Source organism: Staurois parvus, unplaced genomic scaffold, assembly GCF_062004578.1.
Source record: "Staurois parvus isolate SC_StPar_1 unplaced genomic scaffold, SC_StPar_1.0 ptg000153l, whole genome shotgun sequence".
Taxonomy (NCBI): Eukaryota; Metazoa; Chordata; class Amphibia; order Anura; family Ranidae; genus Staurois; species Staurois parvus.
This window is the reverse complement of record NW_028317949.1, coordinates 4,526,925-4,544,671: the sequence shown is the minus strand read 5'-3', so window position 1 is coordinate 4,544,671 and position 17,747 is coordinate 4,526,925. Positions and strand designations below refer to the sequence as shown.

The 17,747-nt window shown below is 40.7% G+C and overlaps 1 protein-coding gene and 1 non-coding gene across 2 annotated transcripts in view; both read right to left on the bottom strand.

Annotated features, from left to right (window-relative positions):
- Positions 1-17,747, bottom strand: part of ANKH (ANKH inorganic pyrophosphate transport regulator) — a 181,239-nt gene that overhangs the window by 110,365 nt on the left and 53,127 nt on the right. The gene's annotated exons all lie outside the window — the stretch shown is intronic.
- On the bottom strand, positions 11,753-11,940 carry LOC149463716 (U2 spliceosomal RNA). The gene has a single exon (XR_016312401.1). It is a non-coding gene; the product is annotated as a U2 spliceosomal RNA (small nuclear RNA).

The window sequence follows — 17,747 nt, the reverse complement described above, 5'->3', positions numbered from 1 at the left end:
TAGGGGGTGCTGCACAAAAAGGTTTTTTTACCTTAATACATAGAATGCATTAAGGTACAAAATCTTTTACCTGTAGTGTTCTGTAGTCCAAAGAGAGAACTTAGAACAATGCTGATAGCAGTCAAAAAAAAAAGCATGTTTTTTTTTTGTTTTCTTTTGCATTCATTGAGCAGCTATAACAAAATCTTTGAAAGTTATATTTAACAGACCAAAAGGAAGCGGGTAAGAGAAGTTCATTGTTAGGGTTTACATACATTCTAGGGTCTATAAATAAAAAATTTACTTTGTTAACATCCCAACAATCACAAACGTTATGAATTAAACCCATACTGTTTTTCTTAACATTCATTGTTTTGAAATCATCTCATTACATCCAGCAATTATACAGTATCTCCCAGCAAGGAAGTGTTCACAACAATAGAAGCAGCATTGAGTACAGTACAAATAAGCATTACAAGATAACTAGATGTTACAAACATATAATCTGAATTTCATTCTAGCCCTTTTATAAGGTCAAACATATAAGAGTCACACAGAATATTGGGAAGAGCTATGTCCTGAGGGGGATATCTCAGAACTGGGGGTAATTAAGTCTAGGAAAAGGTAAAGGATGAAGGGAGATGACATGGCTGCCATCCCGAGGCAAAATATTCCACGAAGAAGAGAGTAGGAAAAGAAGAGCGAAAGAAAGAAAAAAAACGGGGGGGGGGGGCAGTTAGAGAGAAAGGGAGGTTTAAGGGGAGGGCTATGATCTTACCCCCTTTCACAAGTAATAATTAAAAATAATTGGGATCACGTGAGAAATATAACTTCCCAGAGCAGTCTATCCCCAACCAGATACAAGGCAAATAGAGGTGCCTTTGACTGCATGTTGAAGGCCTAGTTTTTCAAATCAGTTGTTGGTATCTAGAGGAATATCTGCATTCGTTCCAATAGTATAATTTTTTGTTTTGGTCTGATACTTTGTCTTTGAGAACCTCTGCAAGTTCCTCCATCCCTCTGATCTCACTCACCCATGCAAACCATTGCCCCAGGGTCAGAGAGGACTTTTCCAAGAGCTGGGGATACATGCTTTTGCCACATTAAGTAAATGAATTAACAAGACATTGGTGTCAAATGAAGGAGAATTGTCACAGGGTTATCAGCTAAGGCAAAGCCCGTAGTTTAGTGTATGATCTCTAGACTGGTCACCAGAAGAGTTCCCAAAATACATGCAAGAGGGTTCCAATGTGTGTGGCACAATGCCAGCATAATGCACTCTGTTGGGGAAATAGCTTGGCTAGTACAGATGGCGTTCTGTACCATCTGGTGACAATCTTGTAAGACATGTCTTGGTATTTACTGATGATCAAGGCTTTATGGCCAAATTGTCTAGGAACAGATAGGGAATGTAAGAAGTGAGACAATTGTAAGTGGTGCCAATTGTCAAGTGTTGGTACCTCAAAGTTTGCAGAAATTGAACTTGTTAAGGAAATCTTGAGCTCTGAGGCTTTTATCTACCCAAGTATAGAAAAGTTTGTCTATCCATCCAAGGATAAAATCAGGAAGGCCCAATATGTGGGGTCAGGGGCTTTGGAAGCTCTGGCACTTGGACAGTGTGAAATATCTTGCCATTTCTTTCAGCACAGGTTCGATTGTGGGGTGTTTCTTTAAGTGAATAGAAATCCTATGTCCTATTCATGGGAGGCCTGAAAGTGGTCTGTGGAACAGCCACCTCCAGAGAGACCCAAAATTTGAAGTTGCCGTGCTTAAATAGGTCTATGACTTGAGTTGTGTGTGGCTGTATAATATTTTTTCGGTTCTGGCAAGCCTAATCCACCCCTCTGTTTAGGTCTTGTCATAATCTTTTTACTGATACAAGGTATCTTGCCTAGCCATATATAGTGGATACATTCTGCTTTCAACTAGTGAAAAAAAGGAAGAGGGGATATGAATCGGTAAAGTTTGGAGAAGGTAAAGAAGTCGGGGCATCACATTCATTTTCAATATATTACATCTCCTGAACCATGTAAGTGCCAAAGTTTTCCAGGAGTCCAGGTACCATCAAATTGTTTGCATGATCGGTAGAAGGTTTAAAAAAATATCTTGGTGGGATCTGAAAGGAATATGTGTGCTAAGGTATTTGAGGGATTGAGAGGCCCATGAAAAAGGGAAATTAGGGTGCAAGGTTCTCATCACAGATTCTTTTTTAAAATCTGTGAAATGTCAGTGTCTATTTGTCGCCTTTCGCCCAGCAAAAGTAACATTCCCTAACATAACATAGCCCTAAGAACATTTGACTAGAAGAGTTAAAGAACATAAGTTCATATATGCAGCCTCACGGAAGTGGGCCTTCTTCTGTGGAGCCACATATATGCACAGCACACTCCTAGCACAGACACAGAGCTCCGTTGAGAGCTCCGAGTCTCCTACTAATGATCGTAAACCTAAAGGCCCAGTAACTGATTGCCCGATCACTGTGATAGCCCCTGAATGGTTGATACATTGTATCATTTTGTGTAAACAAATAATAATAATATTAAGAATAAAGAATTTATTTTGGGTTGTTCTACGGTGGTAGGTTATAGTAATAGTATTAAATATACAGCTAAATTTGAAAAAACATTTTTGTGCCAGTTTTAATTTGATAATAAAAAAAATCTGGATACATCTATTACCATTTACCAACAAATGAAGACCAATTTGTCCCGAAAAAATAAGCCATAATTCATCTTGATACATTATGTAGTTGCAATGATATGTGCAGTTTTATTACCACATTTCAAAGTTGCAAAACTGTGGTTAGGTGTTAAGATTTGTTTAACCCTCCATCATAAAAAATTCAAAATATAAAGATAGATCAACTTGTGTACAACCAGCTAGCCCATACATGGATCGAAATTCGTCCGGTCCTTTCTGACACAGCAGATTTCCGATCCTGTATGGCCGGGCTTTAGCTTGTTACTATGAGGGCTCCTGCACATGGGCGAGTGATCCCATTCAATGTAAATACTGGCAAAAATTAAACCCCACTATAGTTGATGAGTAATACTGCCACTGAACACAACACATTCAGGTGAATAGGGCCACAATTTGTACTTTTTAGGGTTAAATTTTAGTGTTGAGTTGACATATCCCCTCCCAGCCCCCTATGGACCGCACTCTAAAACTAGAAAAGAAGAGGCAGTGCTGTCTGTATGTGCAGAGCTGTAAATGGTTATTGTTTCAATCAGCTTGTTACTGCTTCTCACACTTTGTAAGGTCATTTCTGCAACAGAATCAGCAAATCCCCAGGCAAGTTCAGTAGTATATCCAATATCTAGGTCACGCATTTACCAGCAGTTGGTTACTTTGCACATTACCAATTTTCTGACAAATTTGGATTCAATTCACAATGGACATCTGAACCACAGCATTTTTTCTAACTGACAGGATACATATTTTATAATAATAATTGTAGAGTGCTTGTCTTTAAGGAAACCTGCACTAAGAGAATAAGGTAGGCTGTCATTGCTGACCATTGCCTTCAGTGGATTACACCTGCCTAGCATTTTGGCTTCAGTACTCTGAGTCACAACCAGGGATAAGCATGCAGCAAGTTAAAGCCGAACTACATTGCATATGAGCACCACAAACTAAAAGCACTATTTAAGTCATTTTAATATTCAAAGCAAACTCACCCTTCCAACCCTGTCTCGATGCTTTATTTTGCTAAGAAATTACTTTGAAAAGCACCCCTAATAATGGTGCATGTAACATTTACTTCCTGGAATCCCAGGTTACATCCCATGGACATGTCAGAAATTCAATGATATGCATTCTGTAGTGCTACCCCTGAAGGAGCCGCCTGGTAGATTGGGCTCTCTGATCTTTTGCCTTGACTCTGTGAACAACCTCAGCCCCTCTGAAACACCTGATCTGATTAGGTTGGCCATACATTAATATTTTTTTCTTCATTCAACCAGCGAAAAAAAAAAATGTATTTGATCTCCCCATCCACACACTCAATGTGGATGGGGGGATCACTGCCGCTGTTCTACTGTGTTCTGATGGTGGGAAATTCTTACAACATACTGATCAGTGATGCCAGCTATAGCCAGCAGCACTGATCATTCAGCAAAACTTCGACAGGCTGGTTGTACAAAAGTCAATCTGTACAACCAGCCTGCCCTGGATCAAAATTTGTCTGGTCTCTGCTGAACTGGCCAAATTTCGATCCATGTATGGTTGTCCTTAAGAAAATGGTTACTGTAATACTATTGGGAGCACAAATATAAACAACCTGCACACAACTATATTTTAGTATCAAAAATAAATGCCAGACTGGTTAGTGGTAATGGGAACTCAACATATTGTCACAGGTTGAAATAAATGGCAACATATGCATAAATGAGCAAATAGAGAATTAAAGTGATTGTAAAGGCTTCCTTTTTTCAAAATAATAAATGTTATACTTACCTGCTCCCCTTTTCTGGGGTCCCCCCACTGGTAATCTAGGCTCTTCTTTGTGCGCCATCACAGGTAGCCACTTCCTCCGGCTGCGCACCTGCGGTCTGGCTCCTGAACTGGGCTATGTGTGTCTATAAACACACAGAGTGTGGATCGGCCCAGCCTCTGCTCCGTCCTCAAATGATTTGATTGACAACAACAAGAGCCAATAGCTCCTACAAGCAGCATTAGATGCAGATGGGCACAGCTCTGGATCGATATAGGACTCAGGTTAGCATATAGGTAGGTGAGGAAGCGATATACTTACTGAGACATTTTTTACATTAATGAAGGGAATAAATTTAGGTACAAAATGTCTTGCCTTTGGAACCACTTTAATTCAATCGCAACTCACTAGACAGCGTCATCACTATGTTGTAGAGAGCTCTGTTCCGCTAGAATAAAGTGAACCTGGTAACCCACAAAATCAGCAATGAGCCATAGCATTTGGGAATTAGTGACAGCAATGAAAAAAACACTGCAATAACTCCTCTGTAAACAGTATGGCATAACCACTTTGGAGTACCCTCTATATACAGATAACTGCAGCATAATATAAGGTTCCCTAATGAGCTACCTCTCACTATGGACAAAATGCACAGTTCCTGTGAAGTTGCTATTTACGTGAGCAGTCCTTAGTGGTAGTTCTTCAACCGGCTAATGTTGGGGCCCGGTCTTTACAGTGGTGCACATAAGCACAGTCTCAGAAAGTCTGCATGCAGTTGGAAAGGCTGCTATTTAGATGGTCAGTCCCTAAGTAGTCAGTCTTTGCTAGCAGCAATAGGTCAATGGCAGCAAAGACTTCTCATCAGTTCCAGTGATGCAGTAACAATGATCCTGTTCAGATGTCAGCTCACTTCTGGATCTACCTGGAGCGACTCTGGTCCTCAGCACATAGGTTAACAGAGTTCTAGTTCCTATTTCAGACCTGTAACAGGTTGGTGTGCACGAGGGAGAAGTGATGTGTACTGCCCCGGTCTCAGCAAGAAGAAATCACTCAGTATCCAGATCAAGAAAATATAGCTCTCTCTTCACCTTGTACCTTGCTCTCCTTGAGAATTGTAGTCCAATAGTCCATTAGCTATCATAGCAGATATTATTTCCCAAACTACATCTCACATAGTTTAATGCCATCAGCCTTCAAATCTTTTGAGTTCCTTCGGCTTGTCAGCTCCTCCTGGTGGTTGGGGGCAAGGTAGTGTTAACCCATTCAGTCTGAAGTCCAGTGAGAGCATAAAAAGTGCTGCAGCACAAAGTCCTAAATCGCCTTCTGCCTCTAGCCAAGCACCTGGCTACACACAGTGCAGCACTTGTAAATGTTTGTTGTACAGCAGTAATGATTAGGCGCCAATCAACAGATACAGAAAATCTGATCATTAGGCTTAACTGGGTGCAGAAAGGCAGTGGGTAGTATTCTGCCAATGTCTTAGCAATCTCCCGCAAAACCAAACAAAACAACTGACCGATGTGAAAGTCACAGATATCCATCCATCCATCAATCCCACTGTAAACCTACATACTTTTAGGCTCCTGCACTTGGCAAGTGGCAAAACCGCATGCCAAAAATCTGCAGCATGACAATCAGTCATGATTATAGTGGAGGTTTGACCTCACATATAAAGAGTAGAGACCATGCGATTGCCTTAGATAATGAGTAAAAATGGTTTTCTTACTTGTAAGAATATGATCTCCATGTCTTATAATTCAGGAAAACCATTGAGCTGTGGTCCTTGTTCACATACAATAATCCTAGGGCACGTGTACATAGGCTTTGTTTGCATCTGAGCTGCTCTTTTTGCCCGTGCAAGTCAATGTAAATGAAAAAAGCAACTTGAAGCAGCCTAATGATACTATGGTTGACCATAAACTGATAATTTACCAATAATAAGAACACAAGCCATATATTCCCAATACCGAGGCCATTAAAGGACTTCAACAGACTACATACAGTAGTAAGTACCATATGGTTGCTTATAATAGCTTCCACTGTATATATTGCATATTGTAGGACCATCAGCTGAGTGCATAACGTGTATATTATTTTTTTTATGAAGTCAATAGGTCTATAAAGGAAAGTCTAGTACTGTATATGTGTGCATGTTTCTTCCAACAGCTACAGAATTAGAAATGTGTGGAAAAGCTCATTTTGCACAGGATGGCAGCCAGACCTTGATGAATCACAAAATACACTTCAGGGTCACAGGCTACCAAAAGACAGGCCTAATTGTGATGAAAGTCACAGTCTGTGATATGGGATTGTGGAGAAAAAACAATTATCTTAGACTGTGGTACATACACAAGAAAGAAGTTTGCAAGAAAAAGTAATGATGTTCCAAGTTCCTAAAAAAAACTCAGCAAAATTCCCAGACTGTGCATCCTACAATATATTACAATTACAGAAGCCATTCTCTTAATAAGTATACTGTATATACATACATGTATACAACACAAACATACACAATGAAAGCGGCAGACTGTACATAGGGAAGGACACAGCTTACCAGCTACACCAAAGGAGAAACCCTGGATGCGGACAAAGACTGATAAGCGTTAGGTTTTATCGCTAAGTCATGACTTCCTCACTTAACTAGTTCAGCCTTAGGCTCCATGTACACTGCAGATGATAAACTCGCATTTAGGAGCTTTTCTGCATTCCTTTCAGCAGCTGAACTCTCCCTAATGTTTTCCTATGTGTCCATGTACAGTCGTTTACAGGCAGTTGAATTTACAGTCGTTTTTTTGAACGCACCAAACTTGCGTTCAGGAGTAGATTTCATCAGCGTTTCAAACGCCAAACACTTGTATACGTGGCTAAACGCATTTATAAGCATTTGGAATTTTTTTTTAACTCTTCCATTTCTAGATTCTGTCCAGAGCCTTTTATCATCATGAAAGATGCATGCAAAGCATTTTCCTGGTACTCAAATGGACCTGGTATACCATACTTTGAGGTTTCACATGAAAGAAAATATGTTAGACACTGCTGCGATAATTTCTGCACAGAAATGAGCTGGCACACATCCAAACACCATTAAATAAAAAAAAGACAGTTAATCTCAACAAATACTGCTCTCTCTGCTTCTGCGCTCTCTATTTCTCTCAAAATGTCTGAAATAGTAAATTTTTTTACTGTTTTTCAGTGTATTCTGGGCATTTCGGAAGGTCTCCTGAGGTTATCTTTAAAACATGCTTCTAAACGCAAACACTCATAAACGTGCCCTAACGCGGTATGAAAACGCTGCTAAACAGACGTTTTTTAACCTACGTTTTCCAGCAGTTTCCATCGTTCAGAAGTGTTTTCCAAACGTCCCGTGTACATGGAGCCTTAGAGCCTCTTTATTTTACTTTTTTTTGCACAATTGTAAAAATTTTCATTTTTTGCAAAGAACATTACATATTTTTCGAAAGCAGATACCCTGTAGAATAAAATGATGATAGTCGCAGTTTTTTATGTTTCATATTATCTGCACAAATGTTTATCAAACGTAAATTTTCTAGAAAAAATAATTTTCAGCGCAAATGCAAACAATATCTATTTTTTTTGTATTAGCGCAAAGTTGCATCAAGTAAATATATACCAAACATGCCAAGTCCTAAAATTGCATGTATACAAATGGATAATTGTATAGAAGATCAAATAAGTATGTTCCAAACAGGTGACTGTGGGGAATCCTGATCCGTCAAAAGGTGCCAATAGTGGTGTAAGCCACTTTGTGCTCAGCGTTGGGCCCTCCGGACTGAGGGACTGCTGGGGAGAGGAGCACCGAGCGCTGCGGTGCCTGTGCGTTTTTCCAGCAATGACAAGAGGGTCTTTGTCATTCGTCCTACACGTTACCGAAAATTCACATCATACCTTGGGAGTGTTCTAAACCCGCAGACTCACCATCTTAGGACGGGACACCACTCCTCAAGGATACCTGAGGTGCTGCAATACAATACCACTCCCATAAAGAATAAGGATACCTGGATAACGGTGCCCACATTTGATGACCCATCTCCTGGAGGGAAGATTATTCGGCTTCGGGCCTCATCAGATGACACCTGGATTTACATACATATAAGGCGCAATTAATATGCGTGTTTGGTAAGTGCACATTACTTACACCCCTATTGGCACCTTTTGACGGATCAGGATTCACCACAGTCACCTGTTTGGAACATACTTATCTGATCTTCTATACATTTATCCATTTGTATATACTTTATTGGGATTTATGTGAGGTGACTCACCGCCGTCTTGGACATTATAGTTACTACTTATTACTTAGCGCTGCACGATTTGATTTTATATGTTCTTGTTCATGGTGTTGTTGGTTACCCATTTATGTGTATAGTCGCTTGTTCTTATTTACTTTAGGCGCTCGCTTTTTCTTCATATATATTAAAATTGCGTGTACCTGTGATATTGCAAAAAACTACACTACCCAAAAATCTCCATAGGTGACACTTTAAAAGCATTTAGAACTCATCAGTTTAGAGATAACTGTGAGTTGTGTTAGAATTATTGCTCCCATGTTGATGTTCGCAGAGACACGTCATATGTGTGGTGTGACTGCGGTTTGCATACACATGTGAACTGTGGGCATGCGTTTGTAAGTGTAAATTTTTTTTTTACATTTTATTATGGCTAGATTCACATGCGGTGAGATTTTTCTGCCAGTTTTCAATGGAAAGTTGTTCAGCGATTCAGATGCAATTTGGCAGTGTTATCAGTCAGTCTCTCTCCCTCCTAACATGGACCAGGGATGGGAGATAAGGAACAAAGCAAAAACTTGCAGAAAATGTACTAGAATTATGTTATTTCAGGACAGAAAAGTGATTTCCATTCAAATCTATGTAGCTACACATTGCACCGCACTGCACTAAACTCTCACAGGACCCTTTTTAAAATCGCATCAGAATCACATCGCATATATGTGAACAGCCTCCGTATAAATTCATTTTATTTCACTTGTCATGCATTTAATGCATTCTGGAATAAATCAGAAATTGCATCAGTGTGAACCAGAGCACTGGTATTATAAATGTATTATTTTTAACATTTCTTTGATTTATTTATTTTTACTTTATTGCTATCACAAAGGGTTAATAAAACCTCATGTGATAGCATTGGGCAGATGACAGGTACTCTTTATGGTGACATTAGGAGTCTATTAGACCCCAGTGTCTCCCTTGCATTTCACAGCATCTAACAAAGTACATAACTGCTAGATGTGTCCCCTGGCCAGGAAGTTAAGGATCTGAAACTGGAAATGACACAATTATTGTCGCTCCCAGTTCTTTTCATTACTGGGGAAATCGCGGCACAATAGCAGCCATCAGCTTGTGCTTAGGGGCTCACTGTTTGGACATAATAGTATATCCAAAGAGCTGAACTAATTACGGTAGCCATGCACAGGTAATCTGGCCACTGATGGGAAGTTTAACAGATTCCTCCATCCATGCAAACGAGATGGATGGAGGAATCCCCTCGCCAGGAAGCTGTGTTCTGGCAGCGGCTCCTGCTATTGTCAGAGTTCACTGATCAGCCACTGCAGCCTATGTTTGAGAAAACCAGAAGTAGAGCTTTTGTTGTCTGTCACAAACATTCCTTTATTTTGGTATATATGGTATGTGTTATGATCACAAGGCATGGACATTACATCACTTCTGTGCACCCTGAAATCAAACAATTGACATGATATTCAAACACAATTCTTGAACGTTTTGTAAAGATCTTTGTTGAGTTGTTGATGGTACTATCACATGTTCGGGCAGAGAATGGACAAGCTCAGATGCACTTTTTGGGCATACAGAGAGGAATAAAAACTACTGCAGGTATGTGCAGGCACTACCAGCCAGCAGATTTTTTTTTTCATCTTTTTGTAACTTGGATGTATTTTATATATCATATTATTCTGTGTGTCTCTTAAAGTGTTAATAAACCCAAAACAGTAAAAATCAATCTGTATATGCAGTAAAGCATGCTTGTAATACTCACTGTGGTGCCTAAGAGGTTAATCCTCATTGTGTAAAAAGTCTGTCTGATCCTGTCTTCTCTGATCCTCCCCTTTTCTACTGACCCCAATCCATCTGCTGACAGTACAGAGTCATAGGAGGCACTCTGCACATGCTCAATTTGGTGTGCTAGAGAGGGGTTTTTTTCGGGGGGGGGGGGGGGGGGGGCAGGTGATCAGCACAGGGCCAATCTGCACTGTCCAGATGGAGGTCAGGGGTCATGCAGCCTCATAGGTCAGTGAGAGGAGAAAAAAACTCCCCCTACAAGCTTTAACCAGTGCTCGGCTGGACACTGATAGAAGTCACATTAATGCTATAACTGATTTCTATATACTAAAATAATTGCATTTCCATGTTCTGTGTACTGTGGGAGACTATATATGGTAAATGTAGTGTCCTGGGATTAGTAACACTTTAATAAGAGTATAGGAATGTCCACAAATATATAACATAATCTCTAATGTCACAAGATTTGTGAACGGGGCTACAGAAGTCATGTTTAGATATTTATTTCTATCCAGTTTGTAAGTCTGCCAGCAAATACATTCCACCAGCTTGCTGGCCACCTGCAGAGGTTCGCATGAAGCTACCTCCTTTCTCATACGCAAGATAACCTTTTCTGTGAGTCTGAATTTAGAAGTGTAGTTCCCAGAATGCTGTGATAATCACAGACAGCAGTGGGAGATTTCCATTTTGCCCATTTCTGGTTTATACAGATCCATGTTCAGGACTCTTTCACTTTGTTCAGCTTGCAACCAAATAGTGGAATTAAACAGCCGTTAGAAGCTGCGAATGTTGATCTTAAAGAATTGTTAGAGAAAAAATAACACTTGCAAAGCTTCCAAATGAGCTTCACAGCTGGATCATTAAATATTAATTTTGAAAATGACAGCTAACATCTCTTCTTGTATGCAAGTTGTATACTGTTATTCTTGTTCAAAGGTTCTATTACAATTCCACTGACATCCTCTCAGTCTCTCTCTGCCATCTCTGTTTCCATAGCAATTAGATCAGTAGACTGTGTGCTGCAAAATACGTCTCCTATCAATCCCAACATAAATTAAGACAAAGTTTTCGGTTATGACTGTTTTGTATCAAAATGTATTGAATGTATACTTTTAAATGCCAAATTATATACAGTGAAGTTAAACAAACTGGGATCCAGGTAGCCAATGCACTTAGGGCCCTTTGCATATGGGGCTGTCAATCTGCAGTGCTTCCCTCCTGACACCTAAGTGACAGGTGCAGTGTCCAGCCCCACTGCAGGCAATCTATGGTTTTTCTTTTTTTGGGGTGCACCAGTCCTGGAGGTACTTCAATACCAGGTTGATGCACAGAGTGGTCAGAGCAAGCTCTTCCATCTCCCTGTTCTAAAAATCCATTTAATATATGGTCCCCAGAGATGGAACGTATCAGATAATAAACTGATAAGAACAGATACTACACTTGACCTTATCCAAAAGTCCAAGAGACCATTGCAAGTAGTCTATTAACCGCTTCTGCGCCGCCCTAAAGCAGAAATACGGCTATAGGACGGCACAGGTGCACAAAATCACACACACACACACATATATATATATATATATATATATATATATATATATATATATACATGTGTGATTTTGCAGTTCCGAGTAGGGGGCGCATGTGCCCTACCAGCACCTCCATTTGTGGTATCAGCTGTCAATCACCAGCCGAGCAGGGGTGGACTGACAACTCATGGGGCCCCCGGGCAATAGGGGATCATGGGGCCCCCGTGTCCTTGCCCAAACTCAAAAAAGCCTATGAAAAAGGTCCCAGGGGAATCTCATGGGGCCCCCTACCCTAGTTTCCAAATGGTCAGTCCGCCCCTGCTGCCGAGTATCTCCGACGGGGGAGAGACCTGTGTATAAACAACACAGATCTCTCCCCTGTCAACTCCTGCACACTGCTTTGTATGGCTCTGCATAGCAGAGCCATACAAAGCAGTGTGCTTACAGTGAAACACAGACACAGCCTCATATCAAAACAGAACACAGCACACAGTTAACCCTTTGATCGCCCCACATGTTAACCCCATCCTGCCCAGTGCCATTAGTACAGTGTCAGTACTTTTTATTAGTATTGATCACTGTATTGGTGTCACTGGGGATGTCAGTGAGACCAAGTCAGTTCCTCCCAGTGTCAGAATTGCTGATCGCCTCCATTACTAGTAAAGAAATATTTGTTTTTTAAAATCCAGTATATATACCATCATTTGTAAACGCTATACCTTTCACGTAAACCAATTCATTTACATGTATTGGGAATTTTTTAGCAAAGACATGTAGCAGAATACATTCTGGCGTAAATTTATGACAAAATTAGATTTTTTGCATTTTTTTACTGGACATGTTTCATATCAAAAAGTCAAAAATATTGTTTTTTTCTCAAAATTGTTGGTCTTTTTTTGTTTATAGCGCAAAAAAAAAAAAAAGCACAGGCGATCAAATACCACCGAAAGAAAGATCTATTTGTGGGAAATTTAATTTGGGTGCAGCATTGCATGACCGCACAATTGTCAGTTAAAGTAACACAGCGCTGTATCGCAAAAAAATGGCCTGGTCAGGAAGGGAGGTAAATGCTCTGGAGGGCAAGTGGTTAAAGTATATAGCAGGCTGTCTAGATGGGGCAGAACACTTTACTGAGAGGGACCGGCATTCAGGGCCCTGTTTGTTCAGGGCCAAGGTTCCAAAATGCAGAAGACCTCTCAGTACAGCGTTCAGCCCCATCCAGCCTTAGCCTGCAATAGAGTTTGACAGGCTGCCTGCAGGAGGCACACTAAAGTGCTAGGAGATACATACTGCAGCTGGACATCCCTGTGCACATAGCCTGAAAGCACAGCACCAGCTTCAGATATGTATCACCTCCTTATCTCCCTATATACTTACCTCCAGGGGTGGACTGACCATTTGGAAAATCGGGCACTGCCAGAGGGCCCGGGGTCAGTAGTGGGCCCCATGAGATGCCCCTGGTACCTTTTTCATAGGCTTTTGTGAGTTTGGGCAAGGACACAGGGGCCCCATGATCCCCTATTGCCCGGGGGCCCCATGAGTTGTCAGTCCGCCCCTGCTTACCTCCTATCCTTCTATTCTGAAATTCAGTGAGCATCTAACTTTCTTTCTGTAATGTGCTTCTACTGCACTGCAATTCCAAGCAATGTTATCAGTTCTGGGTGCAGGGGGATGCATTTGAATGATGGATTTGAGCTTTAAAATATTTGCAGCTGACACCCAAAATGTATAGCTTTTTAGTCGACTTCGGTGTAAGCGCTTGTTCCCAGGATTGTGCTGACTTTGAGTGTAACTATGGCAAAATAAATATAAATGACATACATAATACAGCCAGCAACTAGTATTAACAAAGTCCCCCGTAACATGTTTTATTACCTGGTGATTTGGCCAATAAGTCCAGACCAAGCTGTTCAGTAAAGGTAAAGGGTTGATATAAAACACTAACAAGGGAGCTCACAATGGTCAACTTTTATTCATTTATCCTAAAAGGAAAATAAAATATTTCTGTAACCGCTTAAAGAGATGTAGGATTAAAGCTCTTTTAGCCCTACTTCTCCTACGGATCACAAGAGTACACTTTGTCTGGCACTACCCTCTTTGCTCCTCTATAGATACAGTTGAGGAATGAATGTTGCCACCCAACAGCAGGTGTGTTACTGGCCTGAAAAAAAGGAATAAACCCTGAAAAAAAAAAGAGAAATAATGCAGCCACTACATCCAATGATTGGTGAACTACAAAACAGAATTTGAATGCTTTAAAGCAGTGGTTCTCAACCTTCCTAATGCCGTGACCCTTTAATACAGTTCCTCATGTTGTGGTGACCCCCAACCATAAAATTATTTACCCAGTAATTATAATTCATGAGTGTCGTTTTACCTCCAATACTGCTGCTTTCAACACAGTAGCTGCTTTTAACAGAGTAGCTGCTTTCAACACAGCAGCTGCTTTCTACACAGTAGCTGCTCTTTACACATCGGAAATATGTGTTTTCTGATGGTCTTAGGGGACCCCTGTGAAAGGGTCGTTCGACCCCCAAAGGGGTCGCGACCCACAGGTTGAGAACCACTGCTTTAAAGCATAATTAAACCCTTCTATCCTTTTTAAGCCAAGGAAACTGCCAAAGTAGTCTCTGTTTTATCTACAAGTGCCATGGTGCTGCACATGTAATCAGTTATGACATCAGCCATTTGATGGTTTGACAGTTTGGTCAAGTAGTCAGATCAGTGGGTTTAGGGCTCCTTCACACCAAGTGCAGAGACATCAGTTTTTTCTGCATGCATCCTGCATGGGCACAAAAAAGACAATTGTTCTCTGTGTGCCCTGTTCACACCACAACACTGGTATCACATGTGTACAGTATTTGTTCTGCACAGGAATCTGCAACGTGTATGCAGTTTTCTGCGTGGAAAAAAAACTGACGTGACATCAGCACTGTGTGGCACATAACTGACGCACATGAAAACTGATGTCAACATGCATAAAAACTCACTGAAACATGCATGAACACTGATATGAAACTGATGTAAACTCATGCCTCTACAAGTGAATTTTGCATGGCTTTCCCGTCAGTTTTCATGCACGTATGGTGTGAACGAGCCCTAAAGAGGAACTAAAGCCACCAATCTCCTCAAACAGATTCTTTCAAGGCATGCAGTGAATAACTTTTTTTGGTTGTCACATGCGCCCAAAGTCAATAGTGTGCAGCTGAAAATCCAAACACCCCCCTGGGCATAAAATTCTTATATACACAAAACAGCTCACAGCTATCCTTCAAAGATCTTCAAATGTTCTCACCAGAATCTTCCCAGTAAGAATGCGTTGTATATCATATCATTTTCTCTGTCTTTTCTTCCTGATCATGTACTCGACTTCTCCCAATCTCCAAAGAAAAAAAAACTAATATAGTTTAGTAATTCCACACATAATATGATACGCGATACACCTGTACATAAATACAGAACACTTTGTGAATCGTAATCACCACTAACCACACTTGTTACTCTTACCCTCACAGGGTGAAAATGTGCATAAAACTCTCCATCAATGTGACTTGTCCTCTTAATTTAACCTCCCTGGTGGTATTCCCGAGTGTAGCTCGGGGTTAATTATCAGTGCCAAAAGCGGTAATCCCGAGCTACACTCGGGATTACCCTGCAGCGTTGCTCCGGGATCCCTGTTTCACTTACCTTGTCCTGTGCTCCCGCGATGTCCCTCCTGCAGCGTCCCGGGCCATCTCCTCTTCCGGGTTCCGGTCCCTGCGAGCGTTGGGGCGTGCGGAACGTACGGGAGCCGGAACCGGCGGGAAATTTTACATTTTTAAAAGTGACATTCACTAAAATCACATAGTAAAACATTACTGTATCAAAGCATTAGACTTTTCATACATTTTGTCCCTACTGCTTTGTCCTGTGCCCTGCCTGCATTTTCACCATTCTTTCTGCGCCTTGAAACTGAGAAAAGTCCATGGCATCCAAAAAGCGGCCCTTTATGTCAAAAGCGGTTTTAGACCAGCTAGAGAACAGCGATAGCAAATTAGAACCACTTGCAGAACTGAGTGATAATGATTTGTGGGGAAATTTGTCATCAGACACTGAAAACGATTTTGCGACTAAGCTATATTTCAAATTTCAGTACTTTTGGTTTGATTATATTATTGAATTAAATGTATTATTATTATATTATTATTTTTTATGATTATTTATTATTTTATAATTTATGATTTCATGTTTCAAATTTTATCATACTATGTTTACTAGACTCTTGTTCGGACAGATTTCAGTGAGTTATTCCTAAAAATTACAGGCCTACAATAAAAAAACAACACATTTCCATGCAAAAAAATGTACCGCTTTAGGCACAGAAATATTGACATAATCATACCGCTAGGGAGGTTAATGTCTGGCCATGCACCATCCACCTCCAATGTGCAAATGAATCCACATGGTTTTCCCTTCCCCTTTAGGCATGCACCTTACCCTGCATACATCGATATGTGCTTTCAATACTCAGTGTAATCTTCCCTCTGTTTTCTCCTCACCTGTTCTTCATAAACTCTCAATCTCCATATACAAGGAAACATACAAGCCCATAGTTCAATAGTAGTGTAAAATAACCAATTTATTGTTAAAGTTGCACTTACATGACAGAAAAGTACACACAGCCTGTACCAAAATGGCCACGGCGGCACTTCCTTACGTCTGATGTCACATACGTCTGTTGCGTTTTGTCATCAAACTGACTTCCTCATAGGCAGTACTGTATGATACACAGTAAGGTCCTCCTGCGCTACTAAATACACAAATGATAATTAACCTCCCTAGCGGTATTCCCGAGTGTAGCTCGGGGTAAAGTTTCAGTACCAAAAGCAGTAACCCCGAGCTACACTCGGGCTTACCATGCGGCGCTGCATAGGGATTCCCTGCAGCACTTACCTTGTCCTGCGCTCCCGCGTTGTGTCCCCTGCAGCGTCCCCAGCCATCTCCTCCGGCCGATGCCGGCATCCGGCTTCTGTGTTCCGGTCCCTGTGACGTCGGGACGTACGGGCGCCGCCGGCGGCGGGAAATTTGAAAATTTTTAAAAATGTCATTTTTTTCCAAACAAATTTTACATAGTAAAACATTGCTGTTTCAACCCATTTCACATCCATTTTGTCCCTAGTGCTTTGTCCTGTGCCCTGCCTGCATTTTGTCTGTTCTTTCTGCCTGGAAACTGAGAAAAGTCCATGGCGTCCAAAAAGTGACCCTTTAGGTCAAAAGCGGTTTTAGACCAGCTAGAGAACAGCGATAGTAAATCAGAACCACTTGCAGAATTGAGTGATAATGATTCGTGGGGAAATTCGTCATCAGACACTGAAAACGATTCTGCGACTTTGCTCAGCAATGTGGGAACTTGGTGCTCTATTTCAAATTTCAGTGTTTTCGGTTTGATTATATTATTGAATTAAATGTATTATTATTATATTATTATTTTTTATGATTATTTATTAAATTATAATTTATGATTTCGTGTTTCAAATTTTATCATACCCGGGATGTTTACTAGACTCTTGTTCAGACAGATTTCAGTGAGTTATTCCTAAAAATTACAGCCTACAATAAAAAAACTACATATTTCCATGAAAAATAATGGTACCGCTTTTAGCACCAAAAATCTGAAGTAATCATACCGCCAGGGAGGTTAAGAGGAGGGGGCTGCTAACACCCAACCATATACCAAATGGATATTATGCAGATTATAAAATAGTATGGTGC